The following is a 16,513-nucleotide window of genomic DNA, read 5'->3' as shown; positions in this document are numbered from 1 at the left end:
ATGCTAGCTCCAGCGATCCTTCCATGGACTAGAGCAAGCATCTCGGAGTCAGAATATACGCTTTGATGGAGTGATCAAAGTTTTTGGGTTTATACAAAGTTTGTTAGAAACTTGTATTTACAATAAAGTGAGTGGGAGCGCTACAACATTTCTGATAAGTATATGTGAATGACATATTGTTGATCCGAAATGATGTAAAATTTCTGGAAAGCATAAAGGGTTGTTTGAAAGGAGTTTTTCAAAGGAAGACCTGGATAAAGCTGCTTAGATATTGGGCATCAAGATCTATAGAGATAGATCAAGACGCCTGATGATACTTTCAGAGAACGCACACCTTGACATGATTTTGAAAGAGTTCAAAATAGATCAGCAAAAAAGGAGTTCTTGGCTGTGTTACAAGGTGTGAGTATTGAGTAAGACTCAAGACCTGACCACAGCAGAAGAGAGAGAAAGCACGAAGGTCGTCCCCTATGCTTTAGACGTAGGCTCTACAGTATGCTATGCTGTGTACCGCACATGAAGTGTGCCTTGCCATGAGTTGGTCAAGGGATACAATAGTGATCCGGGAATGGATCACATGACAGCGGTCGAACTTATCCTTAGTATCTAGTGGACTAAGGAATTTTCTCGATTATGGAGGTGAAAAGGAGTTCGTCGTAAAGGGTTACGTCGATGCGAACTTTGACACTAATCCGGATGACTCTGAGTAGTAAACCGGATTCGTATAGTAGAGCAGTTATTTGAAATGGCTCCAAGTAGCGCGTGGTAGCATCCACAAGATGACATAGATATTCGTAAAGCACACACGGATCTGAAAGGTTCAGACCCGTTGACTAATAACCTCTCTCACAAGCATAACATGATCAAACCAGAACTCATTGAGTGTTAATCACATAGTGATGTGAACTAGATTGTTGACTCTAGTAAACTCTTTGGATGCTGGTCACATGGTGATGTGACCGGTGAGTGTTAATCACATGGTGATGTGAACTAGATTATTGACTCTAGTGCAAGTGGGAGACTGTTGGAAATATGCCCTAGAGGCAATAATAAATTGGTTATTATTATATTTCCTTGTTCATGATAATCGTTTGTTATCCATGCTAGAATTGTATTGATAGGAAACTCAGATACATGTGTGGATACATAGACAACACCATGTCCCTAGTAAGCCTCTAGTTGACTAGCTCGTTGATCAATAGATGGTTACGGTTTCCTGACCATGGACATTGGATGTCGTTGATAACGGGATCACATCATTAGGAGAATGATGTGGTGGACAAGACCCAATCCTAAGCCTAGCACAAGATCGTGTAGTTTGTTTGCTAAGAGCTTTTCTAATGTCAAGTATCATTTCCTTAGACCATGAGATTGTGCAACTCCCAGATACCGTAGGAATGCTTTGGGTGTACCAAACGTCACAACGTAACTGGGTGGCTATAAAGGTGCACTACAGGTATCTCCGAAAGTGTCTGTTGGGTTGGCACGAATCGAGACTGGGATTTGTCACTCCGTGTAAACGGAGAGGTATCTCTAGGCCCACTCGGTAGGACATCATCATAATGTGCACAATGTGACCAAGGAGTTGATCACGGGATGATGTGTTACGGAACGAGTAAAGAGACTTGCCGGTAACGAGATTGAACAAGGTATCGGGATACCGACGATCGAATCTCGGGCAAGTAACATACCGATTGACAAAGGGAATTGTATACGGGATTGATTGAATCCCTGACATCGTGGTTCATCCGATGAGATCATCGTGGAACATGTGGGAGCCAACATGGGTATCCAGATCCCGCTGTTGGTTATTGGCTGGAGAACGTCTCGGTCATGTCTGCATGGTTCCCGAACCCGTAGGGTCTACACACTTAAGGTTCGATGACGCTAGGGTTATAGGGAATAGATATACGTGGCTGCCGAATGTTGTTCGGAGTCCCGGATGAGATCCTGGACGTCACGAGGAGTTCCGGAATGGTCCGGAGGTAAAGATTTATATATGGGAAGTCCCGTTTTGGCCACCGGAAGAGTTTCGGGCGTCATCGGTAATGTACCGGGACCACCGGAGGGTTCCGGGGGTCCACCGGGAGGGGCCACCAGCCCCGGAGGGCCCTATGGGCTCTATGTGGACAGGGACCAGCCCCTTAGTGGGCTGGGCGCCTTCCCTCCCAGGGCCCATGCGCCTGGGGGGTTTGGGGGAACCCTAAGGGGAGGCGCCCCCCTTGCCTTGGGGGGCAAGGCAACCCCCCTGGCCGCCGCCCCCTCCTCAGATTGGATCTGAGGGGGCTGGCCCCCCTCTCCCTTGCCCCTATATATATGTGGGGGGTGGGAGGGCAGCAACAACCCAAGTTCTGGCGCAGCCCTCCCCCTCTTCCATGTCCTCCTCCTCTCCCGCGGTGCTTGGCGAAGCCCTGCAAGATTGCCACGCTCCTCCATCACCACCACGCCGTTGTGCTGCTGCTGGACGGAGTCTTCCCCAACCTCTCCCTCTCTCCTTGCTGGATCAAGGCGTGGGAGACGTCACCGGGCTGCACGTGTGTTGAACGCGGAGGTGCCGTCCGTTCGGCGCTAGGATCATCGGTGATTTGGATCACGGCGAGTACGACTCCATCAACCCCTCTCGTTGCTAGTAAACTCCATAGATTGATCTTGGTGATGCGTAGAAAATTTTGAATTTCTGCTACGTTCCCCAACACTGTGCGCACTGGCGCCCGCCTGGTCTCGATCGTCATGGCTCACGTCACGAGAACCTCGCGAGGTTTGCCTTGCCTTGATCTCTCCGTCCCTCGCGAGCCAACCTGGTGAGGCCGCTCCCGAAGGTGTCTTGCGTCGTCCGCCTCGCGAGGCTCCCCTCGCGAGGGTCTTGAGTGCTTGTTGGTGAAGATGGGCCATACGGGCCCGCTCGCAGAGCCACGCCGTGGACCGCAGGCAGGCAAGTCTGGGGACCCCCGTTCCCAGAACGCCGACATTTGACCTATTCGAAACAACTGATTTAACTCTCATTAGTCCTTTCCAAAAAGGCAAGTCCGTCGGCCTCACTGTCACCTGAGACAACGTTTTGGAATGAAGGTACTTATTACGCAGAATCTGCGCCCCTGTGGCGTCCGTCTCTACAGATAGCTTATACAACCACTTGCTGAGAAGACATCTGTTCTTCACCTCAAGATTTTCAATACCTAGACCCCCTTGGTCCTTCGGTCGACAAATAATATCCCATTTAGTGAGTCTGTATTTTCGCTTTAGTTCATCACTCTGCCAGAAGAACCGTGATTGATAGAAGTCATGCCTTTTCCAAACTCCAACTGGTACCTCGAAAAAGGACAAGAGAAACATGGGCATACTCGTGAGAACCGAATTAATAAGAATAATCGGCCTCCGTATGACTTCAGCTTGCCCTTCCAACAGCTTAGTTTCTTCTCAAATTGATCCTCAATGCACTTCCATTCCCCGTTTGTCAGCTTACGATGGTGGATTGGTATACCCAAATACGTGAAAGGTAAAGCCCCTAATTCGCACCCGAACAATTGTTTGTAAGCATCTTGTTCCTCATTGGCTCTTTCAAAACAGAACAATTCGCTTTTATGAAAGTTAATCTTTAACCCGGTTAATTGTTCGAATAAGCATAGCACCAGCTTCATGTTTCGCGCTTTTGCCAAGTCATGCTCCATGAAGATGATAGTATCATCGGCGTACTGTAGGATAGACACACCTCCATCAACTAGATGAGGAACCAGGCCACCTACCTGACCAGCATCCTTAGCCCTTCCTATTAGAATCGTCAACATATCGACTAATATGTTGAACAGAATAGGTGACATCGGATCTCCTTGTCTCGGGCCCTTATGTGTTTGGAAGTAGTGATCTATGTCGTCATTTACTTTAATTCCAACACTCTTTTTTATCTGAAAGATTCTACCTGGCGTCTCCAGGCCTGATCGAAACCTTTCATGCGCAAGGCCTGTTGAATAAATGGCAATTTACCCGTGTAAAATAAAACTTGCATCGCATGTCACCTAACTTGACTCAAGTGTGCAGATACAGTTACAATACATTGGTTCTTGACTGAGAAAAATACTTTGCTTCCATCCTACATCACCCTTGCTCTTCAGAGAAGCCCAACAACTTCTACGGGAGTAGCAACGAGCAGCGAGTAAAGTGCAACGGTCGTAAGTAAGCCTTGTTGTGTTCCTAGAAGGAGTGACCATCTTTCTTCCATTCTAGTGACACTGAGCGAGCAGCATGCATATGCATAGTTACCCTCCGCAACGATCACTTCCCTAGCGGAAACACTCCCAGCGTGCCTTAGCGCTGCAACGTGTCGCACATTAGGTGCACCCCGCGAGAGTATGATTATTCCCGTTTCTGCCCGCGTTTTCGGATTTTATTTGCTTTATTTTGTCTTTTCGGCTTATATGTTTATCTTGATTTCCTAGGTTTTGGCAAAAAATTTGGTTCTTTTCCAAGAAGGGTCGTTTTTTCAAGAGAAACGCACCATTTGCTTCTGTGAGAAGCACAACATGTGTTTTCGTGAGAAGCACAGTTGTACTTCCGCGAGAAGCACATCCGCTTCCGCGAGAAAGCATAATTTGTGCTTCCGAAAAAAAAAGAGAAGCGCAACTATGCTTCTCGAAAAGGAAAAAAAATACAGTTGTGCTTTCCCAAAGAAAAGAAAAGCACAACCCAGGCTTCTATGAAAAGCGCAACTGATCTTTCGGGTTTCTATTTTTTCATTTTGGTTTTCTTTTCTTTTGTTTTTTATTGCCGTTTTTTCCTCTTTTTTTCATTTTTGTTTTTTATTTCCATTTTTCCCAACTTCCAGTTTCTTCGAGTTCTTTTTTCGTGAAAAAAGTTTGTCTAAACATATTAACATGTGACGTAGTTTCAAAGATTTTGACGCAATAAATCTAATGATGAAAATAGTTCGACATTTGGATGCACGACTTAAGAGATAAACCGTCTTAAAAACCGAATCCGTGAAAAAGAGGAAAAATTTCAGGTTACGACAACTGGCGCACATGCAATACGTCATTTGTCAACACCAGAGAAGGTGGAAAGTGACCGTTGCAAGGGTATCCCTTAACTAGTGATTTCGTAGTTCTCCGAAACATTAGTCAAAGGGTATCTCTTGGAGAGGTCACTCCCACTTCCCATCGTGATGAGAAGTGGCGCATTGGTTTTGCGACATTTGTCGCATCCTAAGAGTTTTGTGTTTTTTTCGTCCATCAAGTTTTTAAAAATGTTTTATCTTTTGAACCGTGTTCAAATCACCATTTTCACCATTGTGTTTCTCATGACAAGATCTTCTAAACTGGATCACATGTTAATAGGTTTGGATAAACTTCCTTTAAAAAATCAGAAATAGAAAAATAAGAAAAAGAAAAATAATAAACAAAAGCACAACTCTGATTTTTTTCTACTATAGTAGAGTTGTGTTTTTCACTTTTTGGGAAGCACATAGCAGTGCATTACCGGAAGCACAATTGTGATTTTCACTTCGGGGGAAGCAGAGTTGTGCCTCCCGATAGGCACATGTGGAAAGCACAACTGTGTTTTTCACTGCTTTTTTTTCAGGGGTTTTTTCACTGCTTTTTCGTGAAGCACAACTGTGTCTGTCGCATGGTGTGTTTCATGAGAGAATTTAAAAAAGAACAACACAAAATCCTAGAAAAATAAAGCAAAATCCAAAACCCAAAAAACCCCAAGAAAAACGAGCAAAAATGACGTATTCGAGAGGGTGCGCTCAATGCGGCACGTGGCGGTAGTCGAGCGCCCTCGAAAGAGTCTGTTAGGACACGTCACACATGTGGTAAGCAATCCAAAAAATTAAAAAAAATCTCCCCCCCCCCCCCCCCCCCCCCCCCCCCCCCCCCCCCGGCACGAATAGGTACCCAGTAAATAGTTGCCCCTAGTTCCTCTCGTGGGATAAATCTAGTCACCGAAAGAGCTATATATATTGCTCTTTGCAAGCGCTAGTAGCAAGGCCTACGTGTGTTTCCATCAGTTCCGGAGAGTGGTTTTGGGATAATTCTATTATTCGGCTTGGATTGGTTTTAGAAACTTTTGTGTATTTTGGATGATTAGGTGGACAGTGATATCCCCAACCTACTAGGGTTCAAGTCCCGATGCTCGCATTTATCCTGGATTTATTTCAGAATTTTTGGCGACACGCGTTTAGTGGGAGAAGACGTTCCAGCTCAGTCTCAGAAATGCTCATAGGGATAGGCTGTGCATGTATGTGTTCATAGGGGTGAGCGTATTCACGTATATATGAGTGCTTGCGTTTGTACCGTGTTCAAAAAATCATGTATGAAATGTTAGAACATTTTCCCATTTTTCCTATGTGTTTTGATCACTATTTTTTTCCTCATCTTTTGTGCATTTTTTTCCTTTTGCCTATGTATTTTGATCACTATTTTTTCCCTTTTTTCCTGTTTTTTTCATTTTGTTTTGTTTTTTCATTTTTTTAATACAACGAGCTTTTCTCACATACAAGGTAGACATTTTTTAGATACACTTTGTCATGAACATTTCTTAATTCGCATTGAACATTTTTCACAAATGCCATGAACATTGTTTTGGAACATAAAAACATGTGTGAAGTGTTAGAACATATTTTAATTGTCACACATTTTTTTTATTTTAGATTTCATGAACATACTTTTGAAATGCGTAAACGTTTTTTGTTGGCAATTAGGCAAACATTTTTATATTGTATATTTTTTAAATGACACTAACATATTTTGAAATGTGTGAATATTTTTTCGATCATACAAAACATTTTTATGAAATTACATGAACATTTTTCACACTATAAACATTTTTAAAAATTGATATGAATATATTTTTGAAATGCGAACATCTTCTAAATGTCATGAACATTTTTTAATAAATGTTGCTATTGATCCATAGTTTTTTTATTTTTCTCATATAATGTATGGCCTCTTTGCTTCATGTCCCCCTTTAGGCCTGGGCGTTAGAGCATGTCCACTAGGGCCCCTAGGACGCCCCCCAAGCCCCTTTTTTTAGCACCGGCAGTAAAAAGACGTCCCAGCTAGGCCACCAACACCTCGTTTTGCGCCGGTTTTGGCGATATTTCCCGCCGGCACGCCCACCCCACACCCATCCCCTTGGGGGGGCAGCTGGGGACGCCGGCAATTGCTTTTTGCATGCGCAGGCCCACTTGGCAGCCCCTCTCTCTTCCCTCTCTTTCCTCTCTCCTCTCCTTTCTCTCTTTTCTCCACCCCACACCTACCGCACACAGCTCGTGCGGCCGGAGCGGAGAGCTCGCGCGGCCGGATGCAGCCCCGACGCCTCACTCGCCTGGCGTCGCCGACCCCGCCCTGCATCTCCCCGGTGCAGTGAGCAGGGGGCCGGAGTTGGCGGGTCGAAGTGGGCGTGGCGGCCGGGCAAAGGCGAAGCCGACCGGAGGGTGGTTGAAGGTGCCGGGATGGCAGGCCGCGGAGCCGGCGCGTGGGCGAAGCAGCCGGCTGCCGCGCACGGGGCAGGAGCCCGCCGGGTCCGCGGGCATGCGGGAGGCCGGCTGGACGACGCGGCGAGCCGGACCCGGCGCGACGACGGAGCAGGGGAGCCGACCAGCGGGGGTGACGCAGGAGGAGAGGGCGGCAGTCGGGCCATGCTGCGGCAACCGACGGGCGAGACGAGGCGGGGACGGGGGCGGATACACGAAACCAAGAAACCAAGAACCGGCGGAGAGGGTCGCCGCCTGACCCTGCTACTTGTCGCGGTGGCCGCCGCGTTCCTGGCAGGCGCGAGCGACTCGGCGCGGTTCCCCCTGCTCCGCCTCGCCGCGCCAGCGTCCCTCGCCGACCTGGCGCGCGCCGTCACCACGCCTCCTTCCCCACTTGCCGCCCCGCGCCTGCCTCCCTCCCCGCTCGCCGCCTCCCGCCACCGCTCGCCGGCCTCCACGGCCGGGCCGGGCGACCTGGCGGACCCCGTCTCGGGCGGGAGCTCCAGCTCCTCGGGCTGGAGGAGCAGCGGCGGCCTCCAACAGCACCGCGCCCTGCTCCTGGATCTTGATGGACGCCACCTCGTCCTGCGCGTCCTGCACGCGCCGCAGCCACGCGCGCGGCTGCTCCGGCTCCGGCGCGCCGTCCAGCTGCCTGAGCACGTCAGCCCGCAGCTGCAGCAGGGCCTCGACGGCGTCGTCGAGCTCCTTGACGCACTTGACGAAGAAGAGCACGACAAGCGCGCCGCCGAGGGCAAGCATGGCGAGCACGGCCGCGAGCTGCATCTCCATCTCCGGCACGTGGCGAGGCGGCGAGCAGCGCGTCTCCTTCCCTGTCGACGCTCGCGCTCCTTCGCTGGCTGGAGGTCGTCGACGCCGCCGCAGTCATGGTGCTCGACGAAATGCTGCTCCGTTTGTGGGAGTCCAACACTGCTCGTGGGGAGGCAACGAGTGGAAAATTTTGGCCCCCCATGCCAAAGTTCTCGCCGGCAGCCCCCCAGGAGGCGAAAGAAATGCCTCATGGGGGGGGGGAGGGGGACGGCTAGAGATGCTCTTAGGCGGTTGCCCCTCTCGCCTAGGCCCAGAGACGGCCTTGGATTCACTCAGTCATATATCATTAATTATTCAACGTCAAGCACCGATGCTTAATGAATAGGCTTACAATAAGAAAATGACTCTAATAAGTGTCGTACGTGTGGAACGAACACATGGCAACTCCGAAAGTTTTTGATGAAAAATTTAATGACGCGAGGATCACAACTTTAGTTGTCAAGCATGGCAGTTTTCTTTTTGGATGGCAAGTTTCAGTTTTTTTTTTGGTTTATTTTTCCTTTCGGGTGGTAACAGTTGTAAAAAATGTTGTAAAAAACGTTAAGGCCAAAATGCTTCGTGTCACAAGTGTGACAGTTATCATTTTGGTAAGAAAACGGTGATTCAGAAACTTTTGTCTGTGATCATTATTGCACCACTTGACTCAACTCATACTTCTCACTAAGAGCAGCTCGTTCGGTGCATTACCCAGCCCACATGCAACACATGCACCAGCTAATTACCATGGGACTAACTTAATCAATACAAATCGCTATTAGCCTCGTACTCGTTTGCCTATGCTCTTATGAGTCCAAGGTGACTAGGGTTTCTCGCCTCGTGCCGACGGCGTCACAAGTTTACCTCCTCTTCTATGGCCTTAGGCCACGGATGCGCGGTAGATCTTTGCCCTTGCCGGCGGGAGGGCTCCTCCTTCGGTTTTAGATGTCATTTGTGTCTTTCTAGGGTTTGTGTCCCATTTAGGAAGATGAGATGGCGGCGACTCCCTGAAGATGGAATAAAGTTCTCTTCGCCTAGCCCCCGTTCCGGCGATGCGATTGCGTCGTTGGATGGCATGTGAAGGCATGTCTCTAGGGATCTCACACGATTCAGTCAATGGTTGTCTTTAGTGGACCGTTTGGATCCGGTCTTGTTCGTCTACGTTTGTGTGCCTTCAGGTTGAAGTGTTGCAATCTACGTTTTTCTTCATCGACAGTTGTTGCTGTTATGATGCGCTGGCCTTATTGGGCCTTAGCATGACGACTTCTTTATTGTATACTACAACAAGTTTTGCCCGGCCCGGTGTGGGAGTAATGTTGACGGCGGCGTGCCTTCGACTCGCTTCGGTGCTTGTAGTCATCGCTTGGTTGTTTACATATCTGGATGTAATTTTTTCTTATTTCTAGTATTAGTTGTACTGCCATGATTGATGATGGATAGATCAAAAGTTCGAAAAAAAACTTAAGTAACACTATGGCCTCGAACTTCTCAAGAAGGGCTTGATTTGGAGGGTAGGAAACGGGGAGCACATTCGCATTTGGAGGGACCCTTGGCTCCCCCGTCGTTTCTCCTTCAAGCCAGTGTCACCGAGAGGTACATGCCGCTTGAGACGCGTGGCGGAGCTACTGGATGATGCCGGGAGGTGGAATGGAGATCTCCTACCATGCCACTTCCTTCCCATGGATGTTGCGGTTATCACAAAGATCAAGTTGTCAACAAGGGGCTTTGAGGATGTCCTTGCCTGGGCGCCTGATCCCACGGGCGTCTTCACTGTACGGAGTGCCTACCGCCTTGCCCTCGACGAGAGGAACCACACGTCATCGTGCGCCACGAGCAGGGCACCGGACGGCACACGTGCTGTCTGGGAAGCCTTGTGGGGGTGCCCTGCCCCTTCAAAGGTACGCGTGTTTGCTTGGCGACTTGTCACAAACTCTGTGGCGATGGAAAATAAGGCAAAGAGAAAGATCGAGACTTATGACATATGCACGATCTGTGGTGTGGAACGCGAGAATACTTTCCACGCTTTTTGCAGATGTCCAATGGCCCAAGGACTCTGGCATGCAATGAGTGAGCACTGGAGGATGCCCCAGCTAGAAAACATCGAGCATACATGACGGGAGTTGTTGCTGCATCTTCTCAACAAGAGCAGTGAGGAGGAACGACTTCCTATATTTATGACACTATGGAGAACTTGGCATGTACACAACGAGCTGACACACCACAAGCCGGCGACTCCCATTGCTACGTCCCGTCAATTTTTGAATAGTTATATGATGTCGCTCTTGTGCTTAAAGAGAATCCTGCAGCAAATTTTGAGAAGGGGAAGATGGTGGTGTACCAGGATGGACGTAGCCATGCATGCCAACCAGTGCAAGTAAAAGATGCAAGTACATGTAAAAGATGGAACCGGCTACCGGCGGGCTGGAACAAGCTGAATACAGTCGGAGCGTTCAGGGAGGAGGACGGGACGGGAGGAGCTGGTATGATGCTGCGGAACCGTGAAGGACATATCGTCTTTGCAGCATGTCGTTTTCTTCGTACATGTTCTAGTGCCCTTGAAGGGGAAGTTTCAACATGTGCAGAAGACATTGCCCTCGTCTTGGAGTGGAGCACAGAGCCTTTTATCGTCAAAACAGACTGTTCTGTGGCTGCTCAAATGCTTATGGATGACACGCCAAATAGATTTTCAGTGGCTGCTTTAGTTGAGGAAGGGAAGCTACTACTTAAGTCTGGGCGTGATTACTCTATAGAAGCCAAAATAATGTAGCTCATGCTCTCGCACGGCCGTCTGGCTCCGCCATGGCCCAGACGAAATTGGCACTCTTTGCCAAGAGAATTGTAATGAACCACCTTGATTGAAATGAAATTAATATTTTATACAAAAAAAGTACTCTCGTCACATAATATAAGACGATTTTGCAAGTTATTATGCCACATTATGGGACAGAGGGAGTAATTAACAACGCACCAAATAGCAACTGCCTTATTAATGTGATCGTTCATGCATGCACTTCGTACATCAGCAACCAGTATTCTCAAAAAACATACTACACACATCAACGTGTTTATTTATATTTATTTATACATGAAGGGAGAGAAGAGGGTAGTTGAAACCATAATTCTGATCCTATTATGTCTAGTATATAATCATCACACTAGCTAGACGACATATTATTAGAATTATTCTGATAAATTATTACATGGGTGACATGAATATTTAACACATCCTTGTGGAAAAAAAAACGAGGCCATCCAAAATAGGATCTGCCTCTTATCTTCACGGTCTCACCATAATGATATGCAACCAAACAAAACCAGCCAAAGCACAATCCGAAAAGCGAGCCAACAATAGCATCATCAATTTGTGTGCTGTCTTACCACTAGTAGGAGATGCATCACTGTTTTCCTCGCCATCTGTTAGATCAGAATTTCCGGTGCTATCGACAGTCACGCTTGAACGGAATGCAGGAAGGGACCCAGAAAGATGATTATAAGATAGCACCAACTGCGTCAAGCTCTGCAGACCGTCAAGTGAGGATGGCACCGGACCAGACAAGTTGTTGTACGAAAGGTCGAGGATCTCTAAATCTTTCAGAACACCGATGTTTGAAGGAATAGATCCAGTGAGATGGTTGTGGCTAAGATTGAGAGCTTTGCTCAAGCTGGTCGGCATTGTTGGGATGGTGCCAGTGTGGGAATTATTTGCCAGATTGAGTTCAATTAGGGACTGCGATGTACTGACTGAAACTGGAATGGCACCGCTGATGTTGTTCCCTTGAAAATTCAAGCTGAAAAGCTTTGGAAGGTTGAAAATCCCCGTTGGTATCTCTCCAGTGAATGAATTCAGACTAAGATTCAACGTGTCCAGGCTTGTTAAATCAGAAAACGTACTTGGGATAGATCCCCTGAGATTGTTCATCTGAAGCTTCAGAACTATCAGCTTGTCAAGGGTGCTGATTGCATCAGGCACCTGACCCTGAAAATTATTGGATGCCAGATTCAACAAGGACAGGCTCCTGCATTTTCCAAGCTCTGAAGATATGTTTCCCATCAAGTGATTATTCTCCAACTCAAGATAAGCCAAGGCCAAGACATCACCTATAGTGTCCGGGATGGTCCCATTGAGCTTGTTACCACCAAGCCTCAAGCGGTAGAGGTTTGAAGACAGGTTCCTGGGAATGGTTCCTTGAAGGTAATTGCTGGAGAGATCAACATTCAACAGCCTCCAATCCTGCAGGACCGAGGAGATCAGAGGGGATCTCCCCACTCAGGCCATTGTAACTCAGATCCAACATCTTCACATGCTTTGTAATACCACTAGGGATAGAACCAGTAAAATTGTTCTGATTAGCCGCAAACCGAGTGAGCGTCGTGACATTCGACAAGCTCGCCGGTATTGCTCCAGTCGGCTTGTTGCCAGAAAGGATTAAGGTCCTGAGCTTGGGCAGCTTCCAGAACTCATCCTGGACAATTTTTTTTGACGAAAAACAGCCAGCGCTGATTTCATTCATTAAGAGAAAGGCCAAGACGGCCGGGTTACAGTGTCAGGTTGGTTAGTAGCTACTAATGGACAGCTACGAATGAAAAGAAAACGAAAATAAAGGCCGGCGGCCAGGTTAGTAGACTAGTGCGCAGTCTCTAGTCAGGTGGCATCCACATTGCCCCGACAAGGCCGGCCGTGCACCAGAGCCGAAGTTCCTCGTTGATGAGCGAGCAAACCGCATCGACCGTTGTCGATCGGTGCTTAAAAATTCGAGCATTTCTCTCCTTCCAGATGCACCACCAGGCGCAAATAACGAGGCTGTTGATCTTCCTCCTGCCAGCCAGGGATAGGGATTTGACAGAGCGGTACCACCAGTATTCAAGGGAGGGCTCCATGGCCGATGGAGGCGTGATTTGGGCGTTGAAGCGTTGGATGATCTGCTGCCACACCGACCTGGAGAACTGTCATTGGGCAAATAGGTGTAGGGCAGTCTCCGGGTGCTGCTGGCACAGGGTGCAAATTGGCGTGTGAGGCCGGTTCTTCTTTGCCAGTTGGTCGGCTGTATTGCAGCGCCCTTGAATGGCCAGCCATGCATGCATCTGGCACTTAGGGGGGGTCCTGGAAGACCAGATCAGCAAGTTGTAGTTGGCCCTGATCATGCCCTGGAAAAGAATCCGGTAGGCTGTTTTAGCAGAGTATTGACCATCAGCAGTCCACTTCCAGTGGATGTCATCAGGTTGCCCCGGCGAGAGGTTCACTTGGGAAGCGATGTGCCATACATGCACATAGTCAGCAAGCACCTGGGCAGTAGGGTTGCTTCTAATGCATGCTATCCATTTGCGGTCCGTAAGGGCTGCCAGGAGCGAAAGCCTCCGCCCTCTGCTGTGTGAGTATAGGTGTGGGAATTGATCTCTGAGCGGTGTACCTTGCCACCAGTGGCAGTGCCAGAAGGAGACCGATGCCCCTGATCCCACAACAATTACAGTGCTTGCGGTAAAGATGGCAGCGGAGAGCTTGTCCGAGGGAAAAGGTAGATCCGCCCAAGGCTTGTCCGGGAACTTAGCTTGCTGCCAAAGCCAGCGCGCCCTCAGCGCCGCCCCTTGGAATTCGAGGTTTGAGATGCCTAGCCCCCCAAATTCAGTCGGTCTGCAAAGAGATTTCCAGCTGACAAGGCATTTTCCTCCTGAAACAGAATTCTTGCCGGCCCGAAGGAAGGGCCTGCGGATTTTGTCAATTTTCTGGTCTAGCCACTTCGCTTGTGGTATTGCAATCATCTGGAAGGCCGGCATGGCTGAGAGGGCCGATCGCACGAGCACTACTCTGCCTATCAGGTTTATCAAGTCAACCTTCCATCCAGAGCACTTCCCAGCTAGGCAGTCAATGTTTGGCTGTAGGTCCACCCTACGTAGCTTCCTGTCGGACAGGGGCATGCCCAGGTACGTGCAAGGGAATGATCCCTGGGTGCATCCCAGCGTCTGCTGCAATTGTGAGGTGTCCAAATTCTGACAACAGATCGGGTAGAAGCTGCTCTTGTTCAAGTTGGTTTGGAGGCCCGTTGCTTGTCCAAACAGCTTGAGGATGGCGTTGATCGCTGTAGCGTCGTGGATTAGCGGCTTGGAAAAGATGATTACATCGTCAGCATAGATTGAAGTTCTGAACCTCATGCTCTGATTCTCAAAGGGGGTGAGAACTCCATCGGCGTTTGCCTTGTCCATGAGCCTGGCCAGGCAGTCCATAACCAAGACGAAAAGGAGAGGGGAGAGTGGGTCACCCTGGCGAAATCCTTTCCTGTGGTCAATCCTAGGAGAGAGCTCCCCGTTGACCAACACCTTTGTGGAGCCGGTTAGCAGAAGTGCAGATATCCAATCTCTCCATCGACCTCCGAATCCCCTGTGTGCAAGCAGCTGGAGCAGAAATTCCCAGGAGGTCGAATCAAACGCCTTGGATATATCAAGCTTTAGTAGGAAGGCAGGTGTGTGTTTTTGCTTTAGTGCTCTGGTCAGGCTTTGCACATAGACAAAGTTATCGTGTATGCTGCGTTTCTTGATGAAGGCGTTTTGACACTGCAGAATCAGACTGGGCATCAGTGGTTGGAGCCTTCGTGCTAGGATCTTTGCAAGGAGCTTGGCAAAACTATGTATAAGGCTTATTGGTCTGAAGCTGTTTGGATGGTTGGCTCCCCCATGCTTCGGAATTAGGATCATGAATGCCGCGTTGAGGAGGTGCAGGTTTGTGTGTTGCAAGACTGAAATTTGCAGACTGCTCGCATCAGATCCTCCTTGATTATGTCCCAGCAGGCACGGAAGAACAATCTAGAGAAGCCGTCCGGCCCTGGCGCTTTCTCTGGGTTGATGTCGAACAGCGCTGCCTTCACCTCCTCCTCGGTGATGGCCTCGTCGATCGGGCCCAACTCGACCTCAGGGAATTGGATGTTTCCTAGGTTCAGAGTTTGGGCGTGGGGCTGGTAAGCAGCAAGGAGGGCCTGGAAGTGACTATGGATAGCTGTCATCTTGGCTTGCTGGTCTGCAATCACTGTCTCATCAATCAACAGAGAAGGGATGAAGTTCTTTCTTCGTCGCGCAGTAGCTTTGAGGTGGAAAAATCGGGAGTTACAGTCCCCCTCGCGGAGCCAGAGGAAGCGGGACCGTTGCCGCCACATGCAGCGCTCCATGGCAGCCAGACCCAGCCGCTGCATCTTCAGAAGCTTGCGAAAAGAAGTTTCTTCCGCAGTTAGGCTCCTATTTTCCATCGCTACATCCAACTGGAAGATTAATTCAGATACTATTGATGCTCGCAATCGCATATCGCTCGTTTTCTGGGCACTCCAGCGTGTAAGGGCCTTAGCAGTTGCCTGGAGCTTCGCGTTGTACGCAGCAAAGGGGTCGGCGGGGGGATTGTGCAGCTGCCATGCCAATGCTTCTCAAAACGGAAGCATCTGCAATGCTTGAAGGAGTGGTCAGCATTCAGAAGAAGCGGCGTGTGATCAGAGACTTCAGAGGATAGGCCTTGCAGGAGGGAATTAGGGTACTGGTTACTCCAAGGTTCGCTGAACAGTACCCGGTCAAGCTTCACCATCGTTGCCGCCTGCTGCTCGTTGGACCAAGTGTACCGCTTGCCATGCAGGTACATGTCTTTGAGCTGAGCATCATTCATAAATTTTCGGAAAGCGTTCATCAAACCCCTGTGAACTCTGGTGTTACTCTTATCAGACATCCGGGCGATCAGGTTGAAGTCCCCAACAAAGATGATCGGGCCCGCGGCCGTACTAGCAATAGCCTTTAGATCAGCAAGGAATTCAAGTTTTTCAGCAGCCGACTGGGGACCATACATGTTCACCAGTATCTATTGTTTCCCAGTCTTCTTATTGGTATAGTTAGTGGAGATGAATTGGCGGTTGCAGGTTGAACTTGTCACCGAGATGAGGTCGGGGTCCCAAGGCGAGAACACGAATGCAGAACATCTGGCCAAGCAGATCGCAACTACATCTTGGGGTGACACAAATTGCAGTTTTGATTCTTGCAGGCAAACCATCGAACAACAGTGCTGACGGACCACATCGGAAACTACCAATCTACGCGCCGGGGAGTTAAGCCCCCCGACGTTCCAAATCAGAAAGTTGCAACTATCCATGGAAACTAACACATCACTGATACAACAGAACATCGGCCACACTCAGGCAGCGACATGCCCTGCCCTCTTCCTCCCAGCAGTGGCATTGAGGGCCAAGTCCGTGAGGGCTTTGATCTGGTCAGTGGTGA

This window comes from Triticum aestivum, chromosome 5D, assembly GCF_018294505.1.
Source record: "Triticum aestivum cultivar Chinese Spring chromosome 5D, IWGSC CS RefSeq v2.1, whole genome shotgun sequence".
Classification (NCBI taxonomy): Eukaryota; Viridiplantae; Streptophyta; class Magnoliopsida; order Poales; family Poaceae; genus Triticum; species Triticum aestivum.
The sequence above is the reverse complement of the archived record's forward strand: the minus strand, read 5'-3'. Positions refer to the sequence as shown.